The sequence below is a fragment of the Pecten maximus genome, chromosome 12 (genome assembly GCF_902652985.1).
Source record: "Pecten maximus chromosome 12, xPecMax1.1, whole genome shotgun sequence".
Lineage (NCBI taxonomy): Eukaryota > Metazoa > Mollusca > Bivalvia > Pectinida > Pectinidae > Pecten > Pecten maximus.
In genome coordinates, this window is record NC_047026.1 from 24,962,067 (window position 1) to 24,978,799 (window position 16,733).

Here is a 16,733-nt window from a genome sequence, read left to right on the forward strand (position 1 = left end):
AAGGTGTCTCCTTGTTCTCGTCTTCATATTACTCTAGCTGTTTGTGTCTCATTTGTACCCATCCTCATATGACCCTGTTGTCGTCTTCTTCACGCGTACCCTCATATTACTCTTGTTTGGTTCGCCTTTACACCATTCCTCATATGACTATCTGTTGGTGTCTCCTTTACACCAATCCTTAAATGACTGTTGGCTTCTTCTTTACACCCATCCTCATATGACTGTTGGACTCTCTTTTGCACCAATCCTCAAGTGACTCTGTTAGCGTCTCCTTCACACCCATCTTATCGCCATTGCATTTTTACAGACACTAGTCTTTATATGACATCAGTTGCGAGGTATTTAACCAGATTGTTGTCTGACCATCACGTATTGATGCATGGATAACAAAGGTGCTCGAAAACCGACATGCTACAAATTATGATATTCTCATGTTTTAGCATCTCTCAACAAAATATTAGGACTGAAGGTTTACAAAAAAAATTGGGCAGCATCTTTACCAACTCAATTATCTGCCGTACATGGCACGAGCATAATAGGATAAAGCCACACGCAATAATTGGAACGCTTGCCTGTGAGGCTGTAATGCTAGCGGGAAGGTATGATAGAATCTCATAGTATAACCAGAACCACACCGGAAATGTTTCAATGTGGAAGACTTTCACTGGTAGATGTAAGCCGTGAAAATGCCCTATTATGCCGAATTATATTTCGCTTCCTTCATTGGATCGAACACTCTGTGTTTCTTTTTGAAAAAGAGTATTTTAATGTCGACGGTCCGTAGCGGCGGGACTAATTTCCTGTCGACTGGAATGAAAATACTGCTGATGCCGCTTGGTCAGGTAGAATACAACAAGGATATGTGGTAAACGCGACTTAGGCGCTCGGAGGGAAATGGAGCTTAGACCTATTTCGCGAAATGTTTTTTTCTCCATATTATTAAACGTTAGTATTGAATAATATTCTTGTCATACCTATACACAATATTCCACATACATATGTATATATAGCACTATCGATAAATCAAGAATTAATAAGATAAACCTCTCAGACCATAAAGTTTTTGTCAATGATGCTTTTTATTCGCTTAATGTAGCATATACAAATAAGTCCTGTCGTGGACCTCATTCCTGGTGGTCTAAGATTGACGTCATTGATAGTTTCATATCAGTACCAGATCGACGCTATAATTATCATCTCAACCCAATACCGCCATTTCAGAAAGGAATGGTGTTGGAACTCGTGTATCCAAATCATTTAAAGAGAAATTTCAATTACGTTTGGCGATATCTTCTTATATTCACTATATGCGAGCTTCTAGTGAATAGCTACGATTCTCAGCTATTGGTATGTGTTTTATATTGGTTACAATCGATTATACTTGATAAGATACCCAAATGACAGTATATTTCAGTTCGATAATTGTCAGATTTTCACAGACATGAAATTCATTATCGCGCTGTCAGAAATATATTTCCAGTTCCGCTGCTCTAGACTTGTCCAAAAGTTCCTGTTTCGGACATGCCACTCGGATGTTTTGTTATCTTTCTATTAAATAAAGTGCATCTGTGAATTTATAAAGGCATTTTGATAAAGTGGAAGGTGGATATTGTAAAACCAAATTCTAAACAAGGAAACGTTTTGAGCTTTAACTAGGGACTTAGTATGAATGGTCACAGATGCTCATTAAGCAACGAGCCAGAATCAGTTTAAATAGGAAAGCCATACAGCCTGTAGGTGAACTTACACCAACGAGCCAGAACCACCAGTTAGATATGATAGTCATAGATGAACTTCCACCAATGAGCCAGAACCACTGTTTAAATAGGAAAGTCATAGGTAGAATTGACTAATTACACATAAACGTTAGAGGACAAAAACAGTACACTATACATTCCTCATAAAATGAGAGGCGCAGACCATTACAATGCCGTCATGCTAGGTGTTCCCGTCATGATAACTTTAGTTGATTAACAATGAATACATGAGGTTTTAGTTTAAATCCAAATCGACAATAAATTTATCAAGAAACATGTAGTCAATGTAAGTAAAAAAAAAATTGTGTCATTGTTTTTGATAAGAACATCAAACAAACCTGCTTTATTAAGCATGCAATGCGGTACCCCTTTCCACACGACGATGTGAAAAGCCTATCAAGTCAAAATTTGGAATACTAAGTCACTATTTCCTAGCATCAGCTATAAGGTGTTTTTAATAAGTTGATAATACAAACGACTTTTACGTAATTCCATGATATAAAGGCATACTATAACTATATACATGCCACCTTATTTGCCAAATAAAATATCATGTCTCTAAATGTAAGACTGTCAAATTACGTCTCCATATTGGATTTTCGACACGATAGCTCTATGAGACCTCAAAGAAAAGGCAATTGTTTAGTTATAACATCTTTCAGGCGCTGTATCACTTATATTACGTTATATTCTATCTGTTTTACCGGCGGCAGTTATTGGATATTGTGTAATGTCTAGGTTGGATAACGACTACGGACACAGCCCATGCCGTCGTTAAAACGCCATAAACGTGTAAAAAACGCACGTCATTAGGATTAGGGATACTAGGCCAGATAGTACATGCACACGTCATAATAACTGAGGATAATTGAGCCATATATTCCACTCTTTTACTTTTGCTTATGCTATTGGATGTCGCTCTCAGAATTCACCAAAATAATATATATATATATATAAACATATTATTACCTTGACCTTATGTTGAATAGGTTTATGTATTAACCAATTCCATATTGGCCCTGTTATAAGGCCATTGTCTGTCATATTGGCACGAGGCCGCAGGCTGAGGGCTAATTTAACTGACCGAGACCTAATAACAAGGCAAATGTGGAATTTGCTGATTAATTACACTTTTAAAATTCAATTACATGCAAAGTTTTGACAATACTATAATAACAATAAATCGAGTAATTTAACCGATTTTAATAAAACATTTTTTTTTGTTCAATGAATGGGCGTCCTGTTGACGAATAAAATCATGTCTGTCCTGATGTCCAGCGAAAGTCTGTGTATTTGTCCTAATAGCCATTGAAATCTAGTCCGTCCTCGATTTCCAGCCTGTATTGATATCTATACATAATGATTTATCCTATGTTTGATGACACTTTCCTCTGCTAATGATAAAACACAAGAACGCATTTAACTGTTCGAAGAACACATAAACCTACATTACTGATTATCTCTCTACCTGATCAATATTTCTAATACCAGTGCAAAGCCTTTAAACATCAAAGAATATAGATGTGGCTTATTACTGCCAAGATAATGCAAGCTAAGTAATGAGCGGAAGGAATCACCCTGGTCCATACCGGTCCAGTATATCGATTGAACCTAGGACGGTTCACAGTGTTCTTGTTTGTGTTCTGTAAAATGATATCAATAGTTCACTATTGACTTGAAGATTCGCTATTGATAAATGGAAAAGATAAGGATGACTTTATAGATCCACGGGTGGCTTTATAATCATAGTTGTTTCCACACGAGGAAGTTATGAATAATTCAAGCATTTTTAAGACGCTGTAAAGCTCCACTAGGAATATGACTCCACATGTAGCGATGCGCAAGTCAGCCTATCAACAACACATAAAAGGTTGACAGGAATTAGTGATCGAATGCAAAGCTATTATTATACGAATCTAACTAACAATGCAAAATCCACGTTAATCTGATTAGGCCGTCGAGTGTGAAATAGTCGCCACTGTCGACATTAATATAGCTTAAGATACAAATCTGTTTAGTAATATATAGTTCGTGTTTAGGATTATAATGGCACGTGGGGAATGTTTGACTCCTCGTAAATATAGCACAAGCAGGTGGTCAGCGTTCTATTTTCGCAATATAAATTGCCGTCTTTATTTCCTTATATTAACAAAGTCGTATATGATATATGTATAAAGCGTTGGTGTACAAATACGGATAATGATGCTTAATGAAAGGTTTAGCTCGGTATACCCATCATTAATTCTGTCAAATGTGATAATACTTTTAGCCAATCAAAAAGCGTCTGTCATATGCCTGTTTGGCAGTGTGTTGAAATTGAACTAGCAACATGTTTTATTATAATCACATGTATAGATCTATCCAATTATTTCATCGAACTGTTTATCAAACTAAGAATGTGTTTAAAATCATATTATTGAATCACATTTACTTATTTCAGATTAGTGGATTAGCTTTTGATCTTGTTCTGGCATTTGTATTTCTTCTAGACCGCCGTTGTGTTCTTAAAAGGTATATTGAAATATGTATTCTGCATATATTTGTTCCCGAGACTCCTGGACGACCCGATTGTTGCTCTTGCTCAAAGACATCTTCGACCTGAATATGGTTTTATCCTTGTCAATGGGCCATAATGATGTCCTCTTACATCAGATAAAACAAGGCTTGTTTAATTATTCTGCGGCATTACAACAACGAATTGGCTAAAAACCTTCTTTCCTGTTTCGTTGTATTTATCTAGTGTTCTCGTCTCATTACATAATGACACAACACGGAAAGTGTCAACCTGATTTAAATACATGTACATATCATTATTCAACACTACGTTTAGAAGATCTGACGGTGACTGGTTTGGTTTGGTTTGGCTTATTTTGTTTAACGTCCTATTAACAGCTAATGTCATTACTGGTAAGGGGTCATGGCCAGTCATGGTGTTTTGGGCATGAGGTGGCTGGCGATAGGCGCAGCCATCTTAATTCGGTTGACATGCGTGACCATCGAATACTTTCTATTTGATAAGGTCTAACCATGAGGTTGCTGAGATGTCATCTTTAGACTAAAGGTTTATAACGCACAGTAGTGTAAATGATATGTATTTTAATCAGATTGGGAAAACAAGTTTTTTAAATGAATATGTATTTATCAGGGCTTTCATATTTATGAGAAAAAAAACCGAACCCTGTCCAATAGATAAAACATAAAACGTAACTAGTTGTGACCAGTAATATTAGTTTTAAAATGAACTTTACCGGAAGTGACGTACACTGTAGAGAATATGAGTGTTATAAATAGATCACTGAGTCATTCATACGCTAGTACATTACGGTCGTCTGTTAAGGGCGAGCTAAATACTAGGATTCTAAATCATTTTAATGGTTATGCATTATAAATATCACCAATACAGGGCATTCTACTGGGTCTCGTATAACTAAATATATAACAATACATTGATTACACGTGATACTCCACCAATACAATGCTAATTGACTGTTGGGACTCAGACATTATACAATGCATGTGACCTATATGTACCACAATTGATTGACTATGTTCATAGGTGAGCGAAACATTTATTTAACTTACATATTGTATGTACCAAACCATACGGCTTTTTGTATTTTTTTTTAGAAGATCAGCTGAAGCCGATCTGTATGTACCCAGCTGTATTGATGTAAAGCTTTCATCCTATATCATCTTTCACATTTTGGCACGAATCATGGACACGCTAGCTCGTTAAACCGTTAGATGATGTTTTCCGGTATTCCGTTTCGATTCCTGATGCCATCCATTGTGGTATAAAAATATTATTTAACAATTTCTCTTATATCCACAGTTTACTTTTCTAGGTACTCACAAAAGTTAACTGCGTCACTTTTTTGCCCTTTTGTTGAGCGTTCGCCTTCGCGGGGAAACCTTTAGGTCATGCAGCCTTGCAAAGACATACCAAAGTTTATAAAAAAAAGAATCTTAGTTGCTACCTCTGCTGAGCACCCAGCATTTCTGGGGGTCGGAAGACTTATTGTCAGTATATTGTTACCTGGTAGGGTGTTCTACTGGATGTCTTTGACAGTATGTTTCAGTGAGGTAGCACTTTAAAGCAGGCATCAGTTCCACGCTATCACAATGAGATAAACACGAGCAACTGCAGACTCCCAAAACACTTCACACGCGCATGATTCACAAACGAGAACCCATCTTTAAATGACCTTAGCTGTTGACAGAAATATAAAACCAAACCGATCGCAAGTGACCATAAAAAAGTAGTGTATAAACATATCTATGGCACTGATACTGCATTAAGGCAACGGTTGTTTCACAACCTGAGTGAAATACTTATTACGTAATAACACGGATGTTCACGAAAGTAATTACATTTGCGGTTGGTATTACATTGCAAACACCCGCTCTAATTAGAACAATCAGTCGAACAGAGTAACAACAAAACGGTGGATAGCAAGACGCTGATTAGCACGTAAAACATAACACAGACGCATGACGAGTTCAGGCAAACCTAGTGGGACTTAAGCCACGACTTCAAGCTTCAAGATTTTAAGCAAATCATCTTATCATTCTTTCAAATTTTTAAGAATTTTGATAAGAATGACAATAATTTCAGTGTATAAATAGATATATCTTTTATATTGCATGGCTATCTTCCTTTTTTATTAACCTTTGTATATATATTATTTTGATTGCCTTTACCTGGACAGACATGCCATGTTTTATGTTTTTTTAATAAAAATTAAAAAAATAAATTAAAAAAATACGTACTAATAGAACAATAACTCAATCTAGAACTTGTAAAATAGCGGCTTTTCATTTTCAAGCATGACCTAACTTCAAAATTACTTCTGCAGGTTAACTGAACTTATCACTGCCGAAAAAGCATGCAATATGTAACCTATATATTATGGAATTAATTAATTTAGGACGCATAACATTATCAGATTATAGTATACACTGGTAGCGGAACAGGATAAAATATGGCAACATTGTGTTAGAGAGTAAATCTTCATCGGGATTCGAATTCATTTACACGTACGAAACGGCATTAAGAATTTCTTCATTATAATTTAATGCATACGGTATATTTGGAGAGAGGTGTGTCTTAATGATAGAAATACAAGGAAAAAACAGTCCCAAATGTATCCATTGACGTCATCTAATAAGTAAAATTCGTATTTGCCCAAAAAGTGTTGTTTTTTTACGTAACATGTCAATTTATTCCGTACATGTGCAGCGGATTAATGGTCCTGTACAATAGAGATATGGAAAAGATTAATGGGTTCTGACTAGTAAAAACGTATCCATAAATGTTATTACGCGGTCAGTGCCTACCAGAGATCCGCCTTTCACTCGTTCATTTGTATTTCTTACCATGTCTATTGAATCATCAGCAGCGAGGCAGACATGTCAGTTATATAGATTCAGCAACAACGCACTTCAATCTTCATTTCCGCTAAGAAGAATAAATACAAAAAGCCCCGGTGTGAGAAAGAGAATTTTCTTTTCGTTTTCTGTCTTATCTCAATTTACCAAAACAGCCAATGCGGGTAAGACGCTGAGGAAAGTATGAATGATCGTGGTCCTGCAATTGGATATAGGATTTACCAAAAACCAATTCCAGTAAATAAAGTGTCAAGATTTGAAGCATAACTAGTTGATTGGGGTTCCTCAAGGGGAACTATATCGTAAGAGAATGCTCGCTCAATTAGTAACATATCCATACATAGAACTGATTTTACAGTATGGAGTTGTATAGCATAGTAAACACTTCCATACCGTTCATGATTTGCACTTTTTGGACCTAATTTGTTTTGTTATAACATCTACGTTGTGAGACATTAGGTCAACTATTTTTACCAACAATTTAATACCACAAGGTTTGATTTTATTTTATTTGTTTAACGTCCTATTAACAGCTAAGGTCATTTAAGGACGGCCTCACGTTTTTGCGATATGCATGCGTGTGGCGAGTGCGTATGTGTGTTTTGGGAGGCTGCGGTATGTATATATTAAGTCTCCTTGTGATAGGCTGGAACGTTTGCCGATTTATAGTGCTACCTCACTAAAGCAAACCGCGGAAGACACCCAGCAGGACACCCCACCCGGTCACATTATACTGACAACGGGCCAACCAGTCGTCTTCTCCCAAAATGCTGAACGCTAAGCAGGAGTAGCAACTACCATTTTTAATGACTGGTATGTCTCGGCAAGGGGACAGAACCCAAAGCCTTCCTCACAGCGGCGAACGCTCAACTAAAGACCAAAAGTGAGGCATTGTCAAGGGAGATATTAGGAAGAGGAACGTTGTTCAGAAAGAAGAGAAAAGATAAGATCCCAAATTTAATACCACAAGGAATATTTCTCCTGTTAAAGGCTCTAATATTCCTTTTTTGATTCATATTGTTTTTTGTATCAAAAACATGATATCAATCAAGTACATAGGGATCAGGCGCAAATTAAAAGTCTTCTCCCGTAAAACAGTATTGGTTTTTAATTCAGATTACCGCAAATGGGAAATAAAAGCAATAATGAATTGAATCTATTTAATGTTAATATCGACATCAAAGCACTCCATATATACCAATATGTGCGTTTCAAGGAAACCCGTCGAGAGCCCCATTTGTTATAAAGGCCAAGCGACCTATTTCCTTCGTCTTTACCATTACTTGCCATTACTCGAAATGTTTTCGACACCGCAGCTATAGGAAATTCATTAAGTTCAGAGCAGATCAGGGGAGTATTTGGTCAGTGTATCACATTCACACATCTCAAAACATCATTAATTAAACCGTTTACGTCAACAGATGATGCATTTGTTGGATATCTTGTTTGCATCAAAAAGAAGTATATGTTGATGTCTAGTGAATTTACGTGATGGCTGGTCTTTAGTATATGTTGTTTGTGTGCCCTCCTTTCTTCACAAGGCTTGGTTTGTCACTGAATATTTATAACAATGAATTTTATCCCTGCCTTTTTGTGTCGGCCCGGATCGTGTCACTACCCAAGACGTCGTAATGAAAGGTGCGGCATAAATGCCAGCGCAAGAAGTCCGAAGATGTAGTAGAAACAGATAAATATGTAACGAAAGATCCATTTACACGTAGAACAGATTTTGAATTGGGTATTTGTTGGGTAGTACGCTTACCATTTTTGAATATAGTGTTGACTTTCAAGCGTTATTGTGATGGGAATCGCTATAAACGTTTACTGTCTATTTCCCACAGCACAAAATTGCATGCCCGGCCTTACAAAACTCGACAGTTAAATACATTTTCATACGGTTTGGAGATATATATTCTTTACCAATTGTAATGTCGGAAATTTCATATCGAATACTTCGCTGTCAATATGTTTTAGCCGACATTTATATCGGATGTTTAATTTCAATTTAGCCACTTTTAACTTAAACAAACGTAATATCATCAGAACACGCCAGCGTTCTCTATTGTATTCAACCAACCAACATTTCCTGTTTTCCTATGCAAGAATAGTTAAACATGACAAATCCTATAACGTTATAGTATTTGAACGAACTAACCACGGAAATCAATGTGACCGGGTGGGGTGTGCTGCTCGGTGTCTTCGGCAGTATGCTTCAGTGAGGTAGCACTATAAATCGGCAACAGTTCCGGCCTATCACAAGGAGACTTAACACGAATATACCGCAGCCTAATACGCACTCACCACACGCGTACATGTCGCACGCATGGGAGGCCGTCCTTAAATGGCCTTAGCTGTTAATAGGACGTTAAACTAAATAAACCAAACCAAACCACGGACATCCTCTGCGGTGAGATTTGTGAAGTGTTCATCGTGATGTTTAATTTTAAACAGTAAATACCTTTGCCAACATATCCACACATCACACGTGAGAAGCATACTTACCTTACATCTTCTTATAGTGGCATAGTACTTAAAAAGGCCCACAATGACAGAATTTACAGACATTCTTAAAACAGATGAAGGTTGAGAACGCATAAGCGCTGTATCGACCCACCAATTTACCTCTACCTGATTTTATGACATATTTCAGGTCCGTCTTATGGGCAGGTACTGCTTTTTGAGGATTCTGATCTAATTATTTCCTAACCATAATTTAATTTTCTCAAGGATCCGCGGCCTGTACGAGGTATAATCAAGCCGCAAATTAAATTTTGGTAGCATTCATCAGGGGAGGATATCATGATCGCTCTGTGACGAATCGTAGTACAATTGGAGCAGCAGGTACGAAATTAAGTCTGTTGGGTAATTTCCAGACTATTCAGCTGAAAGGGAAGTCATGGTATAACCCAGCAGGAGATATGAATTGCCTTAAATGTAATAATTAAGTCAATGTTCAGACATTTGGTGCATAGCATTTGCATTCTTCTTCATTATACCAGTGTATCATGCATACTCACCGGTGCTGGAAAATTATTTTGGTTCTATGTTACATTTAGTTATACATTTTGATATCATATCATGCCCATGTGTTTTCTGCAACTAGTTAATATATAAACTATAATTTTGAACAATTCTACCGAGAGCGAGTTTGCAGGTATGACATGTTTTAATTTTAAAATTGACATTAAATTCAATGAAAACCAAAAATAATTTCATGAATAGCAAAATCAACGTCAAATTGCAACAACAGTAATGACGTGACGTCGAGTTACAGCTAGTTTATTGCTTCCCGCTGGATCGAAAAATAAGTCGTTTGCATTCGTCGGGGTCACAATCTAAAGAAAATATGAAGCAGGGTTTATGTTTCGTACCCTTCTCCATTTGAAAATTTTCAAACATATGACGCCACCAATGTACATAATACAGCTGTGTTAACGTATGTTGCCAAGAAAAAAATGCGAAACACGATCACTCTAATAATGTAGTAAAGAAAAGGCAAGTCATACCCTGATAACGATAGTTTTCTGTAATATTTATTCACAATATAAATTCACACCTCGGGCTGAAATCTCTTACCAACCTCACTCCAGGAAATGATTCTGCTAATAGAAAAACTGCGATGAAAATAAAGCATTGAATTGTGGAGAACCGAAGCTCTGCTCAACTGATAGTCAGTTTCGTGAATTTTTATCTAAGGACGTCAATTATGATGTGTTTAAAATTTATTTGAGAACTGGGTTTTGCATGTTTTGAGATATTTACTATATCCATGCAGTATTTAATAAAAAAAAAAAAGAGTTTTGATCATAATTTCTGAAACTGTACATGATATCGGAGCGAAGCTCGAGGTTGCAAATATGCGCAGCATATCTGTTGGATACTACTTGGGGAAATAGACAAAATGAACCTGATAAAATTAAAAGATAAACAAGTTATGGCTCAGCCAGATGCAAGATTTGGTTTAGTATGTATATGAGGTTGATAGTACCATACACAAAACATACCAATACACACAAGCGTTAGAATTGAGCGTACACTGAATGTATTGGGTCTGTTGTCGTATAATCAAGAGTGTTGGCAAATTGCTTGACGTGTTGCCATTCCCACCAATACATATACATGCTTTATTTGATGTGGTCGTCTTTATTTTCACTGACCGGAAATGGAAACTACAAAACCATCGCTACCGACGCCAGCTAGAGCTATAATGTTCCAAATCCAGACTTGCACGCCACAATATGACTTCCTATCCTGGAACTGATTGGAGGCACAATTAGGATAATCAGGAAGTTGTGGGATATTTCGGTACGCGTTCCGAAGATTTTTCTCATTTCACAAATTTATATTCTCTATAGTAAGCATTTCTTTCATATTGTTTGTTTGTTAGAATTTAGTTTTAATTTGAGACATAGAAAGGATTTCAAATCTAAAGCCTCCCTTATCGTTCCCCAATCAGATCATTTCTTACCAGGCCAATTATTGCCAACAGTATGACTTCGCTAAAGTTATCCGAGATGTGTGCCACATGAAAAAGAACATTATTTTACCGCTAGAATACATACTATTTAACTGTTACCCCATTGTGATAGTGGAAGGCGAAGTTCTATCTTTGATTAGACAAGAAAATATGACCTGTAATGTATCGATTCTGTATCCGTCTGTCTGTATTAAGAGCCATACCACTAGATATGATATCGGCATTATATATATTTTCGGATATATCACAAACATTATAGATGTGGCAAAAAGCCATTTTACATTTCATACATTTTATATGCATGTGAATGGCACTTGGACCCCTTTTAAAAACTGTTCATCAGACGTGCTACACGTACAATGGCATTGATCAGATACTTGTCTGTGCTGTATAGCATGATTGAGTGCCTTCCGCCGGTAGATGGAGATTCAGAGATGTGGTACCGACCCTAACTACCATAATATCAGTGCAAGGCATCGACAAACCTCATCAAGCTGTCAAACAAGTACAATGGCTTTCACTTAGTCGATCTATTTAACCCGTACCAAGTCCATTTTTGTCATCTTTCAAACAATGCCGATTGACCGATAAAACAAAGGAGTGAAAGTGACAAAGCAATGTCTTTACAAGTAATTCGGGTTCGATGCATGCATTTGGCTTATTAAACTTCATTATTTACATATTGATGCTGCAAATCTTCCGTTTTTCATTGAACGAAAGACAGCCAATGAGCACAGGACAGGAATTTGTTGACACCAGTAGCATGTGCTCCTTGTACAACTGAACACTGCTCCGCACTTTCGATTGATATTACAAATACTGCTTTTTAAATAACTTATACAAATATGATAGGCAAATTAAATATGTATGTATGAGAAATCTTTAAAATCCTTCAAAGTCCTTAAATGACCTTAGTTGTTGATAGGACGTTAAAAAAATAAAACCAATTTGGTTCATTAAACCAAACCAAATTAATCCAGTGGTAAAAGGACTAATAACAATCATTCAAAGTTTCCGTTCGCTTACAACATCTGTTTGGTAACATATTTTCGGAAAAGACGCTTATCCTTCCAGAACACTGGGAAGGTTCTTCTTACATTTTACCGTCTCTTTAGAAATATAAATTTTGTTTATAGTTTGCCCTCGTTATCGATTTTGGAGTGAAATCACGCTTATGTTTACTGGTCGCAACTATATTTAGCTTGTTATCTTGTTAATGTAAACAGAGCCAGGTCATATAAAATAGAATTTGGATTGGTGTATATAACAAATATGCAAGTATAGATGTACTGTCATTCTTTCCATAAAATGTTTTATAATAATCTTTGTACTGATTCTACTTCAGAATATTTAATGTATCAACCATTGTCTTTTTGAAGTGCAACACATTTTTATCTTATATTCTTTGTTTAATCTATTGAAAAAGACCTTTGTAAGATAGGATATTGTAAATGTTGTGTACATTAGCTAGTTCCTGAAATATCTTCCAGACGTTCCCATTATCTATTTAAGCATATTCTCAGTGGTCTTCTTTTAGCCGAACTAGACATCGACAAATATGTTTAAAACTCGAAACCAGCAATTGAATTTTGGTGAAGTGATAACCAAACTGTCTTCTTCTTGGATACTCACTTTGTGAGTGTTGCGAAAGCAGATTGATCAACGCTACTGCAATCAATAACTGAAGATGATGCGATTTTACTAAACGCTGCTGCCAATGCCGAAATTTCTGTGTACTTTCAATGAAATCATGTGATTATAATTTCATAGCATTAGTGGGTGTTTGCATTTGTTAACATATTAAATATACACTCTGAACAATGTCATGTCTTTTATTGAAAACCTTGTTATCGACAGCGTTGTGAGCGATCCTTAATTTTAAAATATGTATGTACCTACGTGTTGAATTCTTGTGCCATTAACAAAATCAAATAAATCCTTCAAGATGAGGAACTTACTAAAAGGACCTTGCTGGGGTTTGATGTAAAACAAAAATATCTTTAGCTCGAAATTGTCCGTGTACGCTAAATGACCGCACGCATACGTGGATCAGGATTTGCCGGAAGCTTTCCACCATCAGTTGATATACGTCCGTACACAGGTGGACAGTGAAGATAGCAGGGACTGCCTACATATTGATTTTGTATTCCCAAGTCGCTCTTACACTACATGGCGGGAAATCTCTCGACTTGACAGTGACGTTTCGAGTGCCTGTATGAGGTTATACAGGACCACGCGAACAGAGCTGGACAACACAGCTCTGCTCAATAAACTATATAGCATAGTGTATTGACAGATCTGGTTAATTCGGACCAGTTTTGGGCGGATTCGTCAGTGCCCGGCTGGCATTGTTCCCTGAAATTAGTGTTTTATTAGCATATTAATTGCCACGTGCTCCCAATATCCACATGTACTGATTGGGATTCCCGACAGTGCTTTAAGCTCGATATTGATGGAGAGAGATACAGAATGGTTTTAATAGGAGTTAAGCGTAGGTAAAGGCAATAGAAAAGTGCCATCGATTTTTAAGGACATGGCATTTTATCATAAATGATCCAAATAGTCTTTTTGGAAATATATTAATTTGTATTTATGGATTGTCCTTGATTTTCTTCTTTGCAGGGTGATGATCTGTACTGTGCGGTGATTGACTAGACCTGCCAGTGACATTTAAAGACGACAACACCATGATGGATACCCCCGGTGCCCTGACGGTAGACACAGATGAATGACCTTCTTTGGCGTTAGGGTAGGATACCTACTGCCTCTTAGGTTGTTTAATGAAACTTCTAATTTATGTATCGTTATATAGGATCTGGATATCAATAATTGTCTATAAGGTAAACATAATAATGATGAGTGAGGTTAGCGACACTATTTGTTTGGTCTTGTGTTTTCCAATAATCTAACCTACATGTACGAGCCTGTCATCTGCTGGGCTAGATCGTCAGAATCCAGACGGGTTACAGTTTTGTGAATAGTTTCAATTGTGGTTTGTACGTCTTCATATCAATGCATTATCCTTTATAAGGCAGAGATGTATTTTGTACTATGTTGTCTTAATGTTCAAACACTTGAGCTTCAGCCTCTGTCAACAAAGAATTGACGAAATCTTACTTGTCTCTAGAGGGGTGTCACCTGTCATTACTATAAAGTTTGATCAGTACGATTTCTGTTTTGTCGAGTAAACCAGAACGTTTTAATACAATTTTCTTCTTAAAGTAAATGTCGAGTTTGAGGAAAATTGTTTTGTTGTATTATAGTCCTCTTGTCGAAATTGCATTAATTTAGTGTTCCAGCTTTACGATTTCATTACAAATCATGTTACAAACGTGCCAAACAACGTCTAGTGTGAAAAACAATATGCTATATGTAAATATGTTCTAAATATCTAATCACGTTTAATCATTGAAGTTTATTTTGTTCATGCTGATGCTGACATTTCTGTGGTAATCACTTTGGCTAGATTTGTACTTTTACGTCTAAATATACCCTACTAATTGTAATCAAGGGGGTCCACCGGATATAACATAATAAATATAACGTGTGACAATAGGCATAATCTAAATGTTATTGTACACTACCGATGGTAAATAAGCAAAGATAGTCGCTATAATTGATTCCATACAAAAAGTTGGAATTATATTGAGATAAGTTTTGTTTTGTAATTTTTGAGCAAAGAAGTTAATGGATACCAAAATGAAGCTGTGCCATAAGCTGTCAATTGCGTCTACAGTGCAGTAACGACCTCGCTTCATCGTCATTAATATACACCACCTAATCCGAATGAGTAGCCCGTGGAAACGTTAATTGAATATAAGTATGGGTCTTTATATGTTGTCGTACAAATTTCTGCTGTTTTATGGCACGAACAGAAGCTAATTTGCTGTTGGGAGCACCGCACATTAATCATACCCTCGCTTCCGGTCATGAATGGTCGTGCGGCCCTGTTTGTCGTGGCGGGGAGAAATGTGTTCGAGGTGTGTGTGGTTCTATACGAAGTGACGTGGTACGTGATAATCATTAAGACCACTCTATACTATATCTCTGAGATATACATGTGTCCATGCTTGGTAAATCGATATTTTGAATCTCTAAAAAATATATATATATACATGTATATATTAAAAACATGTTATTAAAAACATGTTATTACACTGAACGGAAATGCAAGCATTACATCATCTTAATGTCTGGACCTGTTAATGCCCTTTCATTATCTGCAAATAATAACGTGTACCGTTTTATGAACATTCCGTTTATCCTTCCAGAAATCAACATGTAGCTTCAATTTGCCAAACGGCCGTTGGCGTGAACTTAATCATCGTGATTTATTGAAATTAATAAAGATGTGATAGTTTTGTTTATGTATGGTTTTTACATGTGTTACTGGTGTTACTTTAGTAATTGTACATATTAATGTATTTACCACAGTTGGCTTTAAACATGACAAAACACATTTGAATCGTGTACGTACTGTACACTGGTGTCCATATTTATGACATTTATATTGATAAGACGTCATCATTGTCACGACGTAATGTTGTTATCACATAGTGTTGTATTAATACATGCGTCTAGTGGGTAGATTTACAGGAGATAACCTCCGTCTACCGTGGAACATTGACATTTCATGTCGTACATATTTCTTCTTAATTGGTAAATTTCTCATATCTGCCGGATAACGGTACCATTACCGATTCCTTTGATACCATACAGTGTTTGAAAGAGCGATAACAATTACGTTACGACGTATAATTAAATATCCCAGATCACAGAGACCTGCAGCTATAATATCCGTTCAGATTTTATATATTACAGAGTATTACCTGTTAACGGATTAGGTCAAGGCTGTTATTCGTTACTGCTTACGGTATCATGATGCGGGTGATATCTCTTTCGATAAAAATGATGCATGTTTGACAATTATAACCCATTTGGGAGAAATGGTTTCTTTTGAAGAAGTCATAAACATGTTGCAGTTATTTTGCGTAGACATTTTACCAATACCAATACAATATTGGTGAATGTTCAAAACAAAAACAGAAAGCAATGATTCAACTGTCAAAAATGTGTTTATGTTTCATTTCTTGTTCAGTTAGATGCTCGAG

General features: G+C 36.4%; 1 protein-coding gene across 1 annotated transcript in view; it reads left to right on the forward strand.

The window, feature by feature from the left end:
• The window catches only part of LOC117339387 (neuropeptide Y receptor type 2-like), an 83,891-nt gene that overhangs the window by 26,985 nt on the left and 40,173 nt on the right, over positions 1-16,733 (forward strand). The window contains exon 2 of the mRNA XM_033900949.1: positions 14,245-14,371. The gene's annotated coding sequence lies outside the window, so the exon portion shown is untranslated. The remainder of the gene's footprint in view (positions 1-14,244; positions 14,372-16,733) is intronic.